Source organism: Microtus ochrogaster, chromosome 17 (assembly GCF_000317375.1).
Source record: "Microtus ochrogaster isolate Prairie Vole_2 chromosome 17, MicOch1.0, whole genome shotgun sequence".
Classification (NCBI taxonomy): domain Eukaryota; kingdom Metazoa; phylum Chordata; class Mammalia; order Rodentia; family Cricetidae; genus Microtus; species Microtus ochrogaster.
In genome coordinates this window covers 19,201,454-19,216,914 of record NC_022019.1, presented here as the reverse complement: position 1 = coordinate 19,216,914, position 15,461 = coordinate 19,201,454, and the positions used below count along the sequence as shown (strand labels likewise).

The following is a 15,461-nucleotide window of genomic DNA, read 5'->3' as shown; positions in this document are numbered from 1 at the left end:
GTGCTGCTGTGTCTAGAACATTGGGAACGCAGGTGTGCTGCTGTGTCTAGAATGTTAGAAACACGAGTGTGCTGCTGTGTCTGGGACATAAAGAAATAATTACAAGGGTGTTCACTGCTTCAGCGGGCTCAGAGTTAGGGTGCATAACAAAATAATGAGCAACGGGAGCATTCCAAACTGTAAACGCTGCAGTGCTTCATCGGTCTATACCTCGGAAAGGGAATTTACAATTCAGAATATATGATTTGAATTCATTAGCTAAGGACCCTGGCACTTCAGATACCAACATTTGCCAATGGTCCAAGCTAATTCTTTTTTATTTTTTTTATATTTATTTATTTTATTTATTATGTATATAATATTCTGTCTGTGTGTATGCCTGCAGGCCAGAAGAGGGCACCAGACCCCATTACAGATGGTTGTGAGCCACCATGTGGTTGCCGGGAATTGAACTCAGGACCTTTGGAAGAGCAAGCAATGCGCTTAACCTCTGAGCCATCTCTCCAGCCCCCGCTAATTCTTTTTTAAAGAGAAAGGAATGACCCTGACCAGCTGGAAGTCAGTATTTCTCCCAGGATCCCTGAGGAATTACTTTTGCTTGTGAAGTGAACAGATCCAATAGCCAAGGGAACACCATATTTCATTTCCCTCTCTGAAGAGTCTGATGCCATCGGTGGGCCAGAAATCAACAGGATGAGAAACGTCAACCCCGAAAAAAGAAGGGGAAGTTCAAGGTCATTTGAGTGTGCCTCCCTCACTGCTCAGAAGGGCAGTTCCATTTCTACTATACGTGTGGGAACTCTGTTCATTTTCAGTTTTCCAATCAAGGCTTAGCTTCTGAAGTACAAAATTATATTGTTGATCACTGTACAGAACCCACAGGCTAGGAGGGTTTCTGCAAATATGTTTGTAATAAGGTGGCTGAAGAAACAAAAGGATGAATGAATGATTGATTAGATAAATGGATAGCTGAATCCCGGATTTAAAAACTCACCATGAGAAAGTGATGCTCCAAGATCAAGTCAGTCAAAAATCTAGCAGGGAATAGTAGGGGGGGGTTGTGAGCCCCCACCCCAACTGATGGCTTCTGGGAGAAGAAGAAGCAGTTTTCTTCAAGGGTGTGGCTCCTGATAGGTTGCGTTAGGATAGGATGTAGGACAGCCCTACATCCAGGAATATATGGACAACACAAATTGGAATCCATGGGTTATTACATCATAGAAAAGAGGATATGACGTTGGGATAAATCTAGAAGGAGTTCAGGTGAATATAATTCATATACACTGTATGAGATTCTCAAGGAATAAATAAAAAATGTTTATTAAAAAAGAGAATTGTCCTCAAGTAAAGGGAGAAAAAAATTAATTGACATGGGGTCAAAATGGTCATGGGGGAGACATTTAATTCCAGAATCATCGAGAAGAAAACCAAAACTTGAACAGCTTTTTCCCCTAGTTTCTTCTAATCAATTATCCTTAGAAGTCAGCTGTACCTCCAGTAGAGGAAACTGCTACTGGATAAACGAGCCGTTATAGGGCTCAAGAATAAGACAAGAATAAAAAACAAGGGGTGGGGTGGGAGGATTGATAATGGTGTATCTGCGCGAGGAATAAGAACAAAGTATAATTGTGTGTTTGTGTAAGAAAAAGTTGTAATGAAACCCATTTGTTTGTATGCTAACAAACACCACCAAAAAGAAAAAAAAAAGGAAAGCATCTTTATAGAAAGAGCTCACACGCATTCTGAGGACAGAGGCCTGGGCACCTTGTTCTTGTCCTTAGAAAGCAGCCTTGGAAATTCAAGGCCTTGGAACTAGAGAGAGGCTCAGGGGTTGAGTACTTTCTGCTCTTGCAAAGGACCCAAGTTTCACTCCCAGCATCAAATCAGAGATCTGAAGCCCTCTTCTGGCCTCTAGTGGCATCTGCGCAGGTGTGGCACATGCTTATACACACACATACATACACACAACACATACACACATACATACTTAATACATACATGCAACACATTCACACATACACACACATATGCACACACCACACACACATATGCACACAACTAAAATAAAATCTTTAGAAACAAAAAAGACAGACACACAAACAGACTACGGAACTTCCTGAGGTAGTCAAGGTTATGCATTTCTGTGCAACCATCGTGATGAGAGAGTGGAGTGAGCATGCGCTTGTTTGCAGGCTTCAGGGAGCTTCTGGTTGGGTTAGGTCAGTAGCCATGAGCCACCAGGAGTCTTTACCCTAAGGACAACAAGTTAGAGACTGATAGGACTGGACAGTGAAACAGCTCCCCATCCACATCTGCAATAAGTGGACAAAGGCCCCTAGAGGAAGCCCTGCAAATGATGAAGAGCAAGGGAGGGCACCTCCAGGAACAGGTTGATGGTCTGCAGAGCAGCTCGGAGCTGAAAGGATTTGGGGACAGAATGGTACTTCCCTTCCCTTCCCAGAGCAGAGTTGACCCAGGAGCCTTCAGGAGGTGGTTGTACGAAGAAGGGTCACAGGAGATCATCATCTTTGCTAACCTGCTGGCCAGAAGACCTTGAGGATGTAGATAGGCTGTCAATCAAATTCATGGAAAACAGCTCCGGGGCTTCTTTGCACATGCGGTATCCACCCCTCTGGGACATGATTATATTGGCACACCAGACTCCAAGCTTGTCATTCGTATTCTTGTCAAAGTGAAGCCCTGGAGGGAGAAGCCAGCTTACTACAGCTTGCAGAAACTTATTCCACTATAGTTGCCTCCAACTTAAGGAAGTGGCACAGTATGTCATGTGAACTTCATGGGCTACTGAGACAGCTTGGGGTAAAAATGCCTGGCACCATGCTGGGTGGTGGTGGTACACACTTTTAATCCTATCACTTGGGAGACAGAGGTAGGTGGATCTCTGTGAGTTCGAGATCAGCCTGGTCTACAAAAGCTAGTTTCAGGACAGGCTCCAAAACTATAGAAAAACCTTGTTTTGAAAGAAAGAAATATATAGAGAGAGAAAATAAAAGAGAGAGAGAGAGAGAGAGAGAGAGAGAGAGAGAGAGAGAGAGAGAGAGAGAGAGAGAGAGAGAGAGAGAGAGAGAGATATGCCTGGCACCAAGTTTGATGACCTGAGTTTAATACCTAGGACCCACATAGAAGGAAAAAACTGACTCCCACAAGTTGCCTTCTGATTTCCTTTCATGCTGTGATATGTGCGTGCACATGTGCACACACACACACACACAGAGGCAAGAGAGAAAGAGAGAGAGAGAGAGAGAGGATGCATACATAAGTAAGCAAATATTTTTAAGTGTGACTTTCAGAGTCACATGACAGCGTTCCAACTGTGACTTAGCTTTCCTTTATCCTCAGACTCTGAGTGGATTTCTTTACTCTAAACCGCCACCTCATTGCAGACAGAGCTGATGGCTCAACGTGTTCCCATCTTGCCAGAGCGGAAGACAGGGGCTAGACTATAGCAAGTGCCAGGCTAGAACTTGCTTTCTGCTTTATTTGCGATAGAGTCTCACTATGTAGCCCTGGCTATAACCCTGGAATTCCCTATGTAGGCCAGGCTGGCCTTGAACTCACAGAGACCTGTCTGCCTCTGCCACCGAACTGCTGGGATTAAACTGTTTACCGCCATGCCCAGCAGGGCCGTAACTTTCAAAAGGCCAGCTCTGTTGCCGTACTTCTCTCAGTGAGGCTTCATCTCACTCTTTTTTAAATAATATTTTTTTATTCTTTGAAAATGTATGAAGTTCTCTGAGCCTTGCAAAATGGGGGGCTGATGCATATGCCCATCTTGAGCTGAGCATTCAGAGTTATTTATACGTCCCACTGAACCAGCACCCCCAGATGGAGACCAAGTGTTCAGATACAGGTGCCTGTGAGGGACATTTCACATTCAAACCATAACAGTGTTTCATGGCATAAACACATGACAGGAACAACTTAGGGGACAGGTTTATTTTGGCTTATGACAATTTTGGTTCATGCAGGCATTGGAAGAGCTCCTTGTGGTGTAGCAGGCCGCGGCAACAGGAGTGTATGGTAGAGATGCACAACGTAGCATACAGGAAGCAGAGTGTCAGTCCAGAAACAGAGGCTGGGCTATACCATTCAAAAGCCCACCCCTAGGGCTAGGTGGATATCTCCTTCAGCAAAATCTGTGCCTTGCAAATGCAAGGTCCCAAGTTTGATCGCTAGAACCCGTGTATAATAATAATAATAACAACAACAGCGAACAGCAGCAGCAGCTAGCTAGGTAGGCGGAACCCATAACTCTAGTGCCTGGGAGGTAGAGACAGGTTAACTATGGGGCTAAGTCTACTTGGCAAATTTAGTCAATGGAAGACATTTCAAAAAAAGAAAGGGGGGTGAATACCCAGTGGGCCACTTCCAAAGTGCAGTCCCACCTCCCAAAGGCTCCACGCCCTCCCACTACAACAGTCCCGGCAAGGCCAAGGGTTCCAATGACCCCTAGAAAGAATGTTGAACTGTGAAAACATAGCAGCAGCAGGACTCGGCTAAGGACATTCCTGCCAACCTTTGTGGTGCCTGTGTAAACTGTTATTACCCTGGTACTATTTGAAGGGTGTGTGCTTAACACCGAAGAACCTATTTAGTCAGGAGGCTCGCTCTGAGGAAACAAACCGTATGACTGACAGAGTTGGTATGAACAGACAAAGACATGTTAAACGTATGTATTCCAGAGTGTTGAGGAGAAAATGAATAAGGATGTCAGTGCCCGCGAACGGCGCAGATAAGTCTGAGTTGATGATGAACTAAATCCGGCAGCTGCACAGCAGCCGGATCCGAGCCAGTCTCCCATGATCCTCTGGCTTTTTCTCTAAAGTTGCAAAGCGGCTTCCACAACCCCAGTTACATAATGACACCCCAAGGCAGGAAACAGAGACACCAGGGCAGTGAGAACCAGCCCCATTCGGTTTGGCAGGGGAGAAAACATCTTCCCATAGGCACTGAGCACCCCACTTCTTACGTGTCATATGATGGGGCCACAGGATGAGTCTCTGTGAAGGGTATTGAGAAAGGACACTGTGCTTGGATGTAGGCACAAGAAAGGGGTCGGGGGAAAATCTAAATAATGGGGTTCAACTAAAAGCTATGAAGAGGGCAGCTCAAGGGTGGGGCGCAGAGGTAGAACTGTATTTAGCACACACAAAGCCCGAGGCTGGTTCTCCAGGAGGGTGGGCACCAACACAAGAGAATGAGCCAGTGAGAAGCAAACCCATCTCAAATGGTCCCTGGTCAACAAGAAAACTGGCCAGTGTTGCTGGTGCATTATTTTAACATCATTTAAAACTGCTACATAGATGCTTGTCTTTTCTTTTGGTGTAAGAGTGTGCATGTGTGTGTGGCGTATATGCACATATATGTACATGTGGCTGTGTGTATTCATGTACATGCAGAGCCTGCAGGGACCAGAGGAAGTTGTCAGGAGGCCTATACTTTATCCCCTGATTGCTGGAGACAGAGCCTCCAAATGGACCTGGAGCTAGGCCAGCTAGGCCATGCTCACACCCAGATTTTTATGTGGTTGCTAGGGATCCATGTTTGAGCACTCAATGTTCTCACCTATTGCGCCATCCCTGCAAGTTCTACTATCTGTTTTTATTTTAATCAAGAAAATAAAAACTTTTACAAGGTAGGCTGTCAATCAGGTGTGACTGGAGTGTAAATATGAGACTCATAGCTTTTTATGCCTGTGGGTTTAAAGATGACTTCTGGGCGGTAAAAGTTTAGGGACAGGCAGGAGACACCAGCATCATCATCTCAGGTCTTCAGGAGAACATCGCTTATTTTCTTTGTTTGTTTATTTGTTTATTTTGAGACAAGGTCTCACTATGTAGCTCAGGTTAGCCTTGGACTTCTGACTTACTTTGTCGAACTCCTGGCTGCTGAGATTATTGACGTATGCCATTTCCAAATAAGGACTAATAAGGTAGCTTATGTATTTAATGATACAGACCATATTATTACGCTGACAGGTCATTAGGAATAATTACTAAGCAATCATGTACATAGCCAGTGCTACTTTTATATGAGAAAATCCTATTTTTATAACTTCTGACATCTCACTTTGAGTCTATACAATATTATCCTAGTGGCCAGGGGTGTGGAGGGCTAGGCCAGAAGTCCCCAGGATAACAGAGGACACCTGAAAAATGGGTTCTGGTGACTAGGGGAGGGGATCTTCATCTAGAGAGGAAAGAAAATGAATGTTAAGGAGAAGAGAAGAATGTGTGGCTGAGGCTCGGAGGTGGTGGCACAAGCCTTTAATATAGCACTCGGGAGGCAGAGACAGTCAGATCTCTGTGAGTTCGAGGCCAGCCTGGTCTACAGCGTAAGTTCCAGGACAGGCTCTAAAGCTACAGAGAAACCTTACAGAGTAAAAATCTTGTTTCAAAACAAACACGTAGATTTGTAAATAAATGAGAACAAAAGATACCGAGTGTGTTACTGTGTGTGTTGGGTTCTAAGGGATGAACTCTTTGCTTTCTGAGGTGCCCACTCTTGGCGAGGTGGTTTACTATTCTTCTCCTTTCAGACAAGGAAACCGGCTCACAGCGGAACAAGGTCGCAAGCCTTCAGTCACAGGGATCAGGACCCACGTCTGAAACCTGGCACTTCTTCCACAAGAGCTCACACATTTGCGGCCTTCATCAGAAAGAAAGTTGGCTCAGGGCAAAGTGGCTCAGGACACCGCCCTTATGTGGACGGTGTGGGCTGAAATCAGCCCCTCCCACAAGCCAAGGGTAAGGAGGCATTCTCCGGAAAGATGCTGTCTATTACACAGCATCTTGTGCCTTCCATTTAAAGGAGCCAGTCCCGTGCTGCAGAGGCTACCATATTTAGTTCTGTGGAGTGCTGTCTTCTTGAAGTTACACAGAAGAGCAGCGAATGGCACTTGAATTCTGCTTTGGCCCACGGGAATGCAAGGCACTGATGGGCAAATCCCAGATAAGCAAGGCCCCAAAGGCTTCAGACTCCAGAGTATCTCTTGCTACTGCTGTGCCTTTACATGTTTGCTGCTGCCATTTTCCCCTGGTATTTGGCATGATATGGATGGGTGTTGGGGGATCCCCACTGCCTTTAATGTAGTGTGATTATCTCGTGGAAATAACCCATTCTACTAGGCAGCTTTTACCTATGGATTATTATGAAGATGATGTCTTCTTAAGATGTACTCTTTAAAGTACTGCCCCTGCTCCTGATAAAGCAGGGGCTGCAGAGGATAAAAACAGGAGCACGGATGAGCAACACAGGTTAAGACCTATGACTTTCCTGAGGAGCTGTATTGACTATGGTTTAGGTTAATGTACTGGTCTAGGTCTATCCTGTCCCTTTAAGAAACAAGTCATGCCCACCCCGCCCATCTCCCCACCCCCATCCGCTGAGGCAATCAAATCTTCCTTCCACTTCTAGCCTGAGTTCCTTCCTTTCCAGCTCTCTCCCAAAGAGGCAGCTTCTGCCTCACTCCCTTCTCCCCATTTCTCTCCTTGCCCCCCTCCTCTCTCTCTCCCTCCCTCTCTCTCTCTCTCTCTCTCTCTCTCTCTCTCTCTGTTTCTCTCTCTTCTCTTCTCCCTTCTCCACTTCCTCCTTTTCCCTTTCCCCTCCATAACCCACTAAACAAATACCTACTTTCTCTGCATGGTGTGCCTATCTCTGTCTCTCACCCACTGTGTGGCTCCCTGCCTGGAACCGGCTGCCTTCGTGGCCTTGTGGTCCGCTGCAGCCATTCAGGGAATGGTGCCATTTTATTTTTATCATAACAATCGAGTCCCAGAAGTTAACTCGAGTTCTCTTTGATACTGGGAAATGTGTTCATGGTTTTCAGTGTGGATCACAGTTAAAATATAACTTTAAACAACTGACTTCACGAAACTATAAAACAAAGAACTGGATGGTTAGTAAAGATAACTAGACTGGAGTCTAAAGTATGAAAAGTGAGCTAGTAACCTGGTTTTCTAGAAATTATAAAAACCCCTGCCTATGTAAGTGCTTATGGCTAAAAGGTTCCTGATCTATGAGAAGTCTCAAAGAGAAATAAATGTTTAAACGTATACGGGTTCTTGGAGATAATTTGTTTTTCACCTATAATATGCAATATGTTTAATAATATAAGGAAAGTGGAAAACATGGGAATATAAGAAAAATGGAAACATTCTGGTTTTTTATTATTATTTTGTTTGTCTGGTTTGGTTTTTCGAGACAAGGTTTCTCTGTGTAGCTTTGAAGCCTGTTCTAGAACTCACTCTCATAGCCCAGGCTGGCCTTGAACTCACAGAGATCAATCTGCCTCTGCCTCCCAAATGCTGGGATTAAAGGCGTGTGCCACTGCCTCCCGGCACATTTTGTTGTTATTTTTTTACTTGTATTCATTGTAATCATTCATTTAAAAAATTGAATGAAACCACATGGTAATTTTTATATTGCTTTAAATATTCTGCTGGGGTCTATAAGCTGTAAGGGCAAAAATAGAGTAGAAGGGAAGGGAGCTATCAGGAGAGGGGAAGAAGAGAAACATCAGGGTAAAAGAACAGAACAAAAAAGAATAGAGCAGAACACACAACAGAAAGAATAATAAGAGGGAGAAGAGAAGCTTTTATCCCTCAGAAAAGAAGGCTGTGCGTTTTTCTCCCCGACTCTGCATCTCCTTCCCCATCTCTGAGACCTGCAGAAGGCTGGACCCTCGGCATCACGCATGTATCTCACTGCTTCCTGAATTGGTTATTTGAGGCCTCCGTGCTTCTCATCCACATTTGGAACCTGGCTTATTTCTGCTTGTCAGCTCCCTGGTCTGAAGGAATGCAGGAAGGACTCGGCTCCGCTACACACAAAGTGCTTCGAGCTGTAAACCAGAACTAACTGAACATTCAGAGAACACCAAGGCTTTGCCCGTGCTATTTAAATGGACAGGGGTGGTGGAATATTCTTCCCCTGCCTTTTTTAGACATTCCTGATCTAAATGCCAGCTCGTCTTTGAGCCCGGCAGCCGTTGGTCTGCCGTGACTCTCCGCATTCTTTTCCAGACACAGAACACAGTTCCAGGCAAGGACAGCTGTCTGGTGGAACTGGGAGACACCAATATTGTCCTGGGCCTTTCAGACATTCAAAGATAAGTATTCTTAATTCAAAGGAAGGCTCTTCAAGCCAATATTTTAAAAGCAGTTTCTTATTTTCAAAAACTGATTAAAAGAACTGGGCCCTCTCCAAGGAAACCTTTAACCTAATAGCAAGCACCAAACCCTAGTATTCAGTTCCACCGATAATGATCTAACTGATAACACTAAGGGCAAAGCCAAGTGCAAAGTTGTTTTTTTTTTATTTTTTTTAAGCATGATGATTGACAAGGAGAGGTAAGAGGACATCTGCACCAAACAGAGTGGGGGAGGAGTCTCAGCTGAATATGTGACAAATGACCCGTGACCACAGAAGAGAGGTAGTGTTTTCACAGAAGGTGTCCAGTCAATCCACGCTCTGTGAGGCGATGGAATTTCCCTTCAAGTTTGCAACTGTGGGAATGGGAACTACCAAACTACATCTTCGCCAAACAAACAAGACCAGGAGGGAGGTCACGGCTACTCAGCTCGAACCCTGAAGTTCGTGTTCTAGGGCACAGGATCAGAACCAGGACAGTCATTCATGCCTAAGGTTGAGAAAGGGAGCAAGGCCTGTGGGCTAACACGGAAGCAGCCAGCAGGGGTTGAGGAGGATAATCAGGTCGATCACAGGGTGGACGGAAGCCGTTTACAAACAGGGTTGAGCGAGGAAGGAAGAAACTGGACGAAATGAGACGAGAAAGATGTATTAGGCAGGCGCTCAAGGCCAGATGGTGTAAACTGCCTCAGACAAAGTCAGCAGCAGGTGCTGTGGTTAAAGCAGCGTCTAATGGGGGCCAGAGCATATTTCAGCACAATCTGAATGCAAGAGACTTACAGGCAGGAGCCACCGTACCCACCTCTAACAATGGAGCTCTCTCACCCCCTCTGCACAGAGTCTCCCAAAGCAGCTCTGTCTGACCTTCAACTTGCTGAGGTCTACCTGCCTTTGCCTCAGGAATGCAGGGATTAAAGGTGTGCACTACCATGCCCTGCCTTCTCTCTTAAAAAACATGCTTGAACTGTTTCATACATGTATATAATATGTTCTGTTCATATAATCTCACCCTCTGTTATCCCCCTCTTACCTCAGCCCCACCCCAAGCAAGTCCCCCTACCCACTATCATATCTTTTTGGTTTTGGTTTATGACCCTAACCTTGCAATTCTTCTAAGGAAAAGGGCATTTTTAGTAAAACAGTGCTGTGATATTTTGTTACTTTGCTACATCCATTCGTTACTATGATCACTGAAATTCTGCTCTTGACAAGTTGTCTTGTTTCATTTTATTTTATAGTTAGAGATTTTACAATTTATTAGCTTTACTTTTATGGGTATGGATATCTAGTCTGCATGTATGTATGTATGTATACCATGTTCATGCCTGATACCCACAAAGTCAGAAAAGGGCACTGGATTCCCTGGAACTAGAGTTATAAATGGTTGTGAGAGGCTGTGTGGGTGCTAGGAATCGAACCCAGGTCCTCTGAAAGACTGCGTTTAACTCTCCAGGCCTCTTGGCAAGGAGTCGGTAGCCATCTCCAGTCATTTCATGTGGATACCTTCACACATTTGCTGAGAACAATAGCCATGGGCTGGCGCTCCAAGTTATCTAGGCCAGCATTTATTTATAGGAGTGAAGGATGGCCTTCCCCCATTCATATTCCCAAGACGGACCCACCCAGTCCTGGACTCAATAGAAGGAAGGGTGGAGTAAGTACACAGAGCTTTGACAATGCCTGAGTTCTCTGCACCCCAAATATCAAGCATGGCAGTTGAGCAACTCTTTAGAAACACCAGGCCTGAGCTGGCAGAGGGATGGGAACCTGTGCCCTGTGTGGGAGGCTGTGTGCACTAAGCCTACAACCTGTGAAAAATCAACCTTGCCGAAACACGGGCTATGTGCGCATGCCCTCTTTAAACTGATCAGACAACGGGAAATGGAGTCTTGACAAAAGCAGCCCTTGCAACTTCCACACTGGTACTCTGGAGCCTGCAAGGAGCTGTTTCTTCTCCTTGGGAGGACTATTCTTCTCAGCCCAGGCTTTGTTGTACCTTTGGATTCCTCTCCTGCCCTCCCCACGCACCCACTTCCTGTGTTAAGCCGCTCCCAGTTGTCCCAGCCCGCGGCCCTCGCCCTCCTTTGTTCTTTGGCCTCCTCCGCCCACACTCTGGTAATTGCTGGCAATATCTGCTCATCCCTGCAGTCCCTCACTCCCTACCCAGCCGTGTGTACCGTCTTCAGCTTGTGTGGTGTATGCCCACAATAAGACTGAGTTATTATGTAGAGCGGTGGAGGGCTGCCTGTCTCGAGCTAATGTCTGCATCATTTTTAAGCTCACGGGTAAAGGTTTCCATGGCTGATACCTTTCAAATGAGGTAAACTCCTTAAGATGTCGCTATTTTTTGAGTAGCGTAGATTTCACTATGAAACACCAGGAATGGCACCAGGCAGACACAGCCATAAAGGAAGCGTATTTAACCAAAGAGAACCAGAGGACCGGTTTCTGTGGTCCTAAGCTCACACTACTGTGAGCAAATCACCGGCTTTGCTTAAAGTTCTTCCTCATTTAACAACCAAACATGTGAAGGTGGACACCTCTAGAAGGTTCAGCCAGGAAGGCCGTTCATCCTCCAAAGTAGCCATTGGGCATCTCGGCAAGGAGCAATTGCATATTTAAGGTGCCGGCCCCAGGCTCCATTCAGACAAGGCTGTTCCACTTTTTGAGGACAAGGGCAAGTTCAGCCAATCATTCGAGGTGACAAGCAGGGGCCCAGACTTGATTAAACTCTCCCTCTTCGGAAGCTGTCTCTGGCCGAGGAGGACAAACGGTCAAGGGAAAAGGCTTTTAGTGGAGTTCTCACAAAGCAGAAACTAAAAGGAATATTCTGAACTGGAAACAGTGACCTTTCTGGCATTATTCCCAAAAGGAAAAGCCAAAGGCACGGCAGCCTCAGGAAGGCACGGCGGTCAGCACCCACAGGAACACCGGCTTCCAGGGAACATTCCATCCAGGCCTCTGCAGCGCCCAGCCTGAGCGTCTGTTTTGATCCTGTTCCGTGCAGCCGATCAGCTTGAGAACCGCGTAGTGATCCTGACAGGCAGACTAGCGATCCTGGCTAGGGACGCATTCTGAATGCTAAAGCACAAAGCAGAGCGGAACCATAGCGAGAGCCGCAAAAAGAAAAAAACAAAAACAAACAAACAAACAAAAAAACCTCACATCGGGACTGCTGAGATGGCTCAGAGGGGAAAGGTACTTATTGCCAAATCTGACCACCTGAATTTGAACCCCTGTACCTGCACTGTAGGACAGACCTTCGCATACCTGCTTGTATGCACACACACACATTCTTGCATGCACTCATGCATGCACACATGAATACACACACTGAATAAATAAATCGACTACAAAAATTGAACAAAAAAAAAAATTCTTTAAGCCTTTTGAAAACCCAGCCATAAGCAAAGCATCCTCAACAACAGGCACAGAAACCGGTTACGGCTCTGGATACTGTGTCACGATAAGGATCTCTCCCCCATCGTGAAGCGATGTGGTAAATTTCAGAATTTGAAGCTGCGTAACGTATTACACAAGAGCTCCGAACAGAAGAGGCCTTCATGCAGGAGCGGGTCTCCTAAGGCTGTACCTCTCTGTGTCACTCAAGGGAAAGACTGCGTCAGCTTCTCTACGTGCAGATGTCTGTGTCCACAGGCAGACCTGTGTGACTCCAAGCACAGGTATGGGACTTGCCTGCAAGGGAGACTTAGGGGATTCATTGCAGACATCAAATTTTACCACCAGAGGATATTCGCCTCTCTCCTGAGCGGCTGGCAAGTTTGTGTAACCTGGACTAGTCCCAAATCACCTTCAGTTTTGTTTTTTTTTTTTTAAAAAAGAGGCATGTCAGATCTCAGAAAAACAGGTTCTCATTATGTCCCCCATTCCCCTCTTGCCCCTCTGTTTTAGTGTTGTTTCTTTCAACTGAAGCATGCTGGCAGCGAGCCAACCTACACAAACTGTGGAAAACAGAGCCCATCCCCCACCCCCGCCGGGGCCGTTGAAAGCCAGAGGATGATCTTCGAAGAAGTTGGACCAGGTACCCAGCTATGAGGTCACTGAAGAAGCTGGTCCAGGTAGCCTGCTATTTCGGCCCGTCTCCAGAGGGAGAGGGTTTCAGGCCAACTGAGAATCCAAGAGCCAGAGAAAAAGAACAGAAGGGACTCCAGGCCAGGGAAGCTGCCTGCTTGAATCTTGATGGAAAGGGGGATTTACAGTCGAAAAATGCTGATGCCCCGTGAGAAACCAGGAAAGTCTAGCGCAGTCACCAGCGAGGCTCTGACAGCTTCCAGAGTCAGCCAGGGAATCCGTCCCAGCCCATTAGTATACCAAGTTTAGAAAAGCCGGGCCCTGGAAAGGGGCCCCGGGAGATGCCCCAGGGAGTTGGCTTGAATTGGCCAAAGGCTTCCTCTGGAAAAAGGGAGACTTTGTTGGGAGTGAAAGCGGTGAAGTTGAGAAATATGGGATATTAGGTCACTTGCCCAACTGAAGCAAGCTTAACAAAGGCAAACTTGAAGTCAATGAGCAGTTTCATTTCTCTCTCTCTTTAAAAAGTGTTTGTTTAGGGTTATATATTTATTGGCAGGACTGCAGAACAAACCTGAGGCCCCGTGTCTACCAGACAAACCCACTATCCGCAAGCTACATCTTTTTGAATTTTCTTATTATTGTGAGATTGTCTTTCACAGGTCTCTGCGGTTCCTGCCTCAGTCTCCCAGGTCTCCAGAATAACAGGTCTGCACCACAGCTCTGGCATTTGAACTCTGTGTGTGTGCGCGTGCATGCATGCATGCATGCGTGTTTGTGTGTGTAAATGCACACACGCTCACGTGCATGAGTGCAGGTATGTGAGAGAGTTACAGTGCACATATTGGAGGTCAGAAGACAACTTCTTGGATCCGTCTTAACCTTTCGTGATATTTGAGACAGGACCTCTCCATCTCCCATTTCCCTGTAGGAACACTGGGGTTTCTCACACTCGCACTACCTGTCTGGCTTCTAACATGGGCTCTAGGGATTTGAACTCAGGTCCTCACGCTTGCATAGCAAGCCTTTCTACCCATTGAGCCACCTCCCTAGCCCCTGATTTTGTTATTGTTTCACATTTTAATGTTAAGTATTTATTGTTAATTTTATTGGCTGTGTATGGGTATTTTTGCTGGCATATATGTCTGGGTGCTAGGTGTGTTTGGATTTTCTGGAACTGGGGATGTGAAGCATTCTGGGAAATGAACTTGGCCTCTTGTGGAGAAATACCTGTGAAGAACACAAGCTAGTTTCATCCCAGCCCTCAGGAGGCTAAGGCTGAAGAACCTTAGGTTGGAGAGGTTAGCCTGAGCTATTTAGTGAGATCCTGTCTCAAAAACAAAACAACAGCCCAAACTTAAAAAAAAATAATAACTTCAGAAAGAGCTGTAAAGTCATTGTCTTAAGCTTGCTTTTCTGGGTTCACGCTACAACTTTTCCAGGTAATGTTAAAATTCGTCAACTATGCCCCACATAGCCCCCCTCTTTGTTTTCTACAGAAAGCTTCTGGGTCAATGTGTGCTCTTCAAGTCAAGATTGCCACAGAATGTTGAATTATTCTTGTTAACATCTGTTGCGATTTCTAGAGAGAGCCACTTAATCAGCCCATGAAATCCAACAGCATGTCACAGAAATCGCACCAAACAGCAGCAGCCAATCTCTGGGTCACAGAATCCCAGGTTTCATTGGGTATTTTCATGCGTAGATGTCATTTTGCTGTGCTCTTCCTCACCCCGATGCCCTCTTCCACCCCCACCTCCCCTGCCAACCTGGAGAGTTTTTATTCTTAAGCGACTTTTAATTAACAGGTCTTTTTCTTATTAACATCTTCAAAGCGCCCTGAGCTCCTCCCCAGATGAAAGGCCCTGAACAGGGACAAATTATTATTATGCTTACAAAATATGCACACTGAATGCAGGAAAAGTGAGAAGGGTTTCATTGCCCAGCCTGCAATGCTTGCAATACTTTGATCTGCCAGTGCAGCCACCAATTACTCCGTACCCTCACTCTCTAAGTGCAGGCATCAAAGTGTTCTCGGAGATACACCTTGTAAATCTAGCTGTTTATTCTCAAGTGACTCCCCTAAATTAACTCGTTTCCTCTCCCTTTGTTGGAACTGCTGATTCAGCTCCTCCAGGCCCCTGTTGGGGAGAAGCTGTCTGCCGCTGTGCAGTGTGGGGGGGGGGGACGACCTCTTATTTCTCTACAGGGATGACTGTGACCTTAAAAATAAACTGTCTTAGGCCGGGCGGTGGTGGCTC

General features: G+C 45.9%; 1 long non-coding RNA gene across 1 annotated transcript in view; it reads right to left on the bottom strand.

Moving 5' to 3' along the window:
• LOC113457034 overlaps positions 1–15,461 on the bottom strand; it is a 55,743-nt gene that overhangs the window by 5,887 nt on the left and 34,395 nt on the right. The window contains exon 2 of the long non-coding RNA XR_003377691.1: positions 2,537–2,700. This is a non-coding gene — a long non-coding RNA (uncharacterized LOC113457034). The remainder of the gene's footprint in view (positions 1–2,536; positions 2,701–15,461) is intronic.